This window comes from Schistocerca serialis, unplaced genomic scaffold, assembly GCF_023864345.2.
Source record: "Schistocerca serialis cubense isolate TAMUIC-IGC-003099 unplaced genomic scaffold, iqSchSeri2.2 HiC_scaffold_1406, whole genome shotgun sequence".
NCBI lineage: Eukaryota > Metazoa > Arthropoda > Insecta > Orthoptera > Acrididae > Schistocerca > Schistocerca serialis.
The window spans coordinates 2,841,263-2,847,312 of record NW_026047632.1 but is presented as its reverse complement, the minus strand read 5'-3'; positions in this window follow the sequence as shown (position 1 = coordinate 2,847,312).

The window sequence follows — 6,050 nt, the reverse complement described above, 5'->3', positions numbered from 1 at the left end:
GGTGCAGCCCGCCTGGCCGCAGGGGACGCCGGCAGCTCAACACATTCTGTAAAACCGTTTGACGAAGATTTGCAGGCCGTGCGCCTCGATTCTGTCAGCGCAGCGCCAAGCCAACCCTGGCCCGCTTTGCGTGACGTCACAAGAGCGCGCCGCGGCCTTCTCTTTAGGTGGTGAAGGCCAGAGCCGACTCGGGGCGCACTGGGGGCGCTTAGCGGCCCACCCAGACAAGCGTCCTGCACCACCGGGACACGCGTAAAGTCGGTCCGACACAGTGGTCGCCAGCCGGGCCTCGACCCGCTGGAAAGTATCGAACCTCATCGCTCGAAAGGCAGTAGTTAACGGCCCTCGTGCTACCTACTTACCCCCAGGCAAGATCCCGAGTTACGACCGCAGTACTGGGAACATTCACAGCCAAGCCCAGGAAATTACTTTCGACTGGCTGTACGAAATACACAGTTCAAACTCAACAGGAAGACGGTCACTCAAAAAACATTACTCCCAGATTTGGATAACAAACTGAGATTATCGCTATCCGATTACCCCAGCCAAGTCAGTCACTTTGAGTCGGAGCATCACTGCCACTTAGCTAACATCACCGAGTTTTCCCTGAGCTAGAATTCGCCGTAAACGCCCACACTAATTACTATGCAACATTCGCAGATAACGACAGGAAAGTTCTTAAACGGTAATGGATGCGCGCAAACGAGAACGCGTTTGGAAACTCGAGAACACTGTGCGTCGCGACACAGAACTCCGCTCCAGAGAGCACGCGACCCGCCACGTTGGCCACACGGGCGCCGACGGCCAGCTTTCGATTCCCCGAGCTCCGAGCCTCTCCATGAAATCCTTCTACACGTGGGCCTTTCAGCCAATCAGGAGCAGCAGAGGACTGCAAGCCCCACCACTGGCCACTCCCTGCTGCTGCTTACAGCCGCTGCTGTCACGTTCTGATCTTCAAAAAGGCGGACCAGCGAGCAGATGTGGGTGGTCGGGGAATCACCTGTTACAACCCTTTGACTCGTGGGGTATCAAGCATTAACTTCTGCAACCGATATACCTATTAAGGGCTTTCCTCTGATATATCTAGACACAAGCATTCTCGCAGCCGAAACTGCTTGAACTGTTGTTACATGCACGTAGTTGTTCGGCAGCATACGTGTTACTCAGACGATGTCCCCTGCAAAGTGCATCATGCGTAACTCGCGCCACTGTCGCCAAATGCAGCATTGTCAGAGCGATTCAGACTTGGGATCAGCAGTCTGCACAACCGCCACACTTTGAGACAGGGACGACCAACTCGCATCTGCCGAGGCTAAAGGCACAGAACTCAACGCTGACTGCGAGCGTTCTCATGCAGGGCGTGGGGACTATGGATCGTCCTGTTTCCGATATGCAACAACAGTTTTCAGGGCACCAGACTGAAGTAGAGAACTCTGTCTCCACCAGATCTCCAGAAACGCAACGCTACGCTAACTAGCCGAAAACCCGGACAAGAAACACGAAGTAAACAGGCAAAGCCGCCACAAACACGGTACTCCAATTACAAAAAGTTTACACTCATCCAAATACATCTCATGAAGAACAAGGTTTACAACTGGTTGGGTGCAGATGGAATTAAAGCACATCTAACACAACTTATGGCACTTTAGCAAACCCTACAATAAACTATAAACTAAGAAGGTGGCAAAGAAACCGCGAAATCGTTGTAACCTGCACTAAAACAGTTGCCTGAGCCACCAAGTCGTTCACAAAAAAATCCGAAAAAATTTGCCAACATCACAACACACCCATCAGATATCGAAACCCGTGAGAACAGTTTGAGTTACTTACCGATCTGAAGCAACAGTAACAGAAATCACACCGCACGCCAAACACTAAGCAAAAGAGAAACCACACAGACTCACGCTCGCCTTTGTGATAACCAATTTTGACCGTGATACAACAAACGAAAAAACTGAAGGGGACCTAAAGGTACCGGAAAACTAAAACAAAATTCCGCGCTATTCCTTCCAGTCATCTATAGTTACAAGGAACCAACTAACAAGCTACTTGTTCACCATTTCAGAATGAACTGTGTACCTCACAAGGTTGGACTATTTAAACACTACCTCCTCAATAACAGCAACGTCCATATTGCAACACTTTCCAATAAGACACGAAAAGCTGCGACATAAATTGAAATGTGAAGAACGGAGACGAGCACATCCAGTTTTTAATTGCAAAATAGACCCGAAACAAGAAGCACCAAAATGCAGGAGCTGCAACACTGATAACGTTAATAGTGATGAGAGTTGCAAAGAAAGACCAAAATAGCCTATCTCAGCAAACAAAACTGAAAACATTAAGCGCATTGATCAAACTATCACGGTCTTCGGCCAAGAATGTCAAGATAACAATCAAACGTAAAACGTACTTTGAGTCTTCACTACATGATATTTGAAAGAAGGGAAATAATAACAGCAGTTTCTAAAAAGCTCCTACTACGTTCTTTGGCGAACACGGATCCACGTCTATATCGCCATATTGATAGACAAGGAGGCCTATGCCTAACCTAGCCTGAGACACCAGGAAACAAGAATTAACCTTCACATTCAAGCCTAAGAAAGATATTGCCACTATCTGCATTGTCAACACACTGGGTTTCTGCTCTAAAAACAAACTCGCTAAAGGCATAGTAAGAGAAAAAGAAGTTGGTATTATAGTCGCAGCACATACCTCATGAGCAGGTAGAGAAATCAATCTAGAGAACTGTATCCGTCACCCAAACCAGACCGTAGTACAAGCTGAGATAGATGCTTCAGAGTCTCTCATATAAAACACCACAACGATGTATCCTGCAGAGGAACTGCCAACTGACCTCGTGAATTATATACTCTCATTTTGCCCAGCTAAAGGAACAGGAGGCTCAGTACTAGATCTGCGATATTTGCTGAAAAATTGAACAAGAAAGATATTAAACTTGTTGTAGCCATTTTGAATCACGCAAGACTCAGAAATGATCGCCGCCTTTTATCAATCACCAATCACTATGGCACTTCTATCTTAGAACATATACTACGTATAACATAGCTACCCAGATTCTGAAGCTACACTGGATTTGGCGACTGCATAGCTAACGAATACCTCACATTTATTATGCTATGAACCACAAAAACTAGGAAAAACGATCATAAACTCACGAAATCGGATAGTCGAAAAATTCAGATTGATACGTTTTAACACAAAACCTAACGAATCAGCTATTCAAACCACTGCTTAACACTCCTGACGTACATAAGAAACAAAACTAAACAGTAGGGAAATTCTGTAGACCATACGGCACTAACCAAATGGATATGCTACGATTGGCTTCAACGTTTTCAATGACCTAATAAGAAGAGAAATCCACCAAATGATGCGCGAGGTAATCACAAGAATTAGGTCCCACAATAGCAGTAGTTTTTGGAAAAAAGTTCCAACAGGTCATAGCACACCATTTGCGAACAGCCATCCGTAATAGCAGATGAGAATGTCATTCATTACTGACGACCTCAAAAAAGTTCCTCAAAGTGCTAGAAAAACATTCACGGTCATCCACGGTATCCAAAATTCGATGAAACCGACGAAGAAATAATACTCGAAAATCCGAGTGCAACCGCTTAACATCCACTACTTTATAAGATTGACGAATATGAAATGGAAAGAAAGCAGCTCAGAGACTGGAGGCACTGGAAGATAACAAAATAAATCACTCAATTCACATCGCGGCCATGAAACTGAAAATAGTCTCTCTAAAATAGAAGCAAGATAAAATCAAGATGATTTCCCAACCCGAAAGGCCAAAAAACAACACCAAATCATAGGTTACCGTGCTCTCAGTGACAGGGAAAGCTTTCGAGACAGACTAAAAATATTCAAGGAAGAACAATATAATCGCACAAGAACAAGCCGGGTTCAGCGGCAACCACAGCACAGGTGACCCGGTCCCAGGACTGAGCAGCAGAGCGACGCAGGCTGAACGCAACACGGCAGGCGCAACGCCAGCACGCTTTCTCGTGGACGGCGAACGCGCCTTCCATTGGTTGAGGCATGCTGGGCTGCTCTTTGAAACGTTACTTTTCAACTTCGCATGCCAAAGTGTGCAGCTTACTAAAACCGTTGCTGGGAACAGGTAAGTATAAGCGCTGCTTGGTGATCACCATTCGACAAATATTAAGCCAACCGCAGAGACGCCACGTCGGACAGTCACGTCTCCACTGCTACACAACAACAACACAGCTGACATCGCTAAGGGTCGAGGATCGAAAGAAGAGCCCTGTACACAGACGACACTGCGTACTGTTGTCGCGGCCCGACATGCGGCAGAATTAACGAGCAGGTCAGCCCCTTCACAAACAAGTAGAAATCATCGCTAAGCGAGTAGATTAAAAAAACACATTGCTTTACCATTCATTGTCCGCCCCTCGTGGTCTCGCGGTAGCGTTCTCGCTTCCCAAGCACGGGGTCCCGGGTTCGATTCCCGGGGGGGTCAGGAATTTTTCTGCCTCGAGATGACTGGGTGTTGTTGTGTCGTCTTCATCATCATCATTCATCCCCATTACGGTCGAAGGAAGGCAACGGCAAACCACCTCCATTAGGACCTTGCCTAGTAAGGCGGTGCGGGTCTCCCGCATCGTTCCCCTACGCTCTGTAAAGAAGCATGGGACTTCATTTCCATTTTTTTTTACCATTCATTACACGCTTTGGTTGCCAATCAACTATTGTTAGCTTGTAAAAGAAACAATAAACAGGGAATTGCCTTAGATTTAACCAAATTTAACAAAGTTACGTAGTATTGCGTGATGATATGCCAATCGTGGTAAATACAATGTGGCTATGAATTCTGTAGGCTTGAACGCTATCATCTAATAGCATATCTTGGAACTGTGTAAGTAAGTGGAAAGTACCTATCGGGTGAATGTGAATAGTAAACTGTTTTCAGATATTAAAGAAATAAGCAAATAGAAGTAATGAAAACATACCATGCTAACTAATGAACCACATTTTCCATAGACTATTGGTTACACCAACGAAGTTACAGAGTGCAACTCTCTACATATAGCAACAATCGAAACACACTCTTTCGTTAAAAATAAAGGCACTAGTCCAGCTTAAGAAGCGAAAGTAATTTAAGAGACACTCTCTCCAGTTAGTTATATCGAAAATGAGTATGAGCAGAAATTGGTAAGTGTAGCTGCCTTTTTGGCCCTATCAGCTGTTCTCGACACTGCTTGGTGAGAAGAACTTCTTTAGAAATTCACGATTGTGTCGTAAATTTAAGGACTTACTTAACAACATGCTAAACTATAGGGCATTTCATATCCATTCTCACAATGACAGATGCAGGGTAGTTAAACCAAATTATTGTTTACTTCAAATGTCTGTTCTGAGTCCACTACCACTTTGGTCTGTACATGCACAGCTTACCAAAAGTTTTCAAAAAAATTGATTTATGCTGATGACATTTGCTTAGTGGCTCAGAGCCTCAATGTTTATGATGCTGAAACATCTTTGTCCACTGATATGGAAGTCTTTTTACATCAAGAAATAGTGGCTCCACCTAAATCCACAGAAAATAATTGTATCTACATTACATCTATGCAGAAGACAGAGTGCACACCAGAAGACAGATTCAGAGACCAAGTCTCGTTGTACTGCATTACACCATAATACATAGGAAGAGCGCTAGATAGAACTCTTGACTTACAAGTAGCACCTAAACTCAAAACGAGAAACAACAGTCTTCAAAAATTTGGTGGTATCTTATGGGGAGCTAATGCACGTGTTTTGAGATCCATAGCTCTAACCCTATAATAGGTGCTCTGTTGCTGAAGATTACCGTTCGACCAGGATCAATAGTGCTCATACTAAGAAGATAGATGTCAAACTGAATCAGGTATTATGGGATGTATTCAGAGTACAATCGCTCTAACACTTCCTGTTCTCAGCATCATCCCACCCCCAGCTCTAAGAAACCAGCTCTCCTAAAGGTCTGGAAGAACATTCTGAAGAATCCTCAGCTAGCCAGTCAT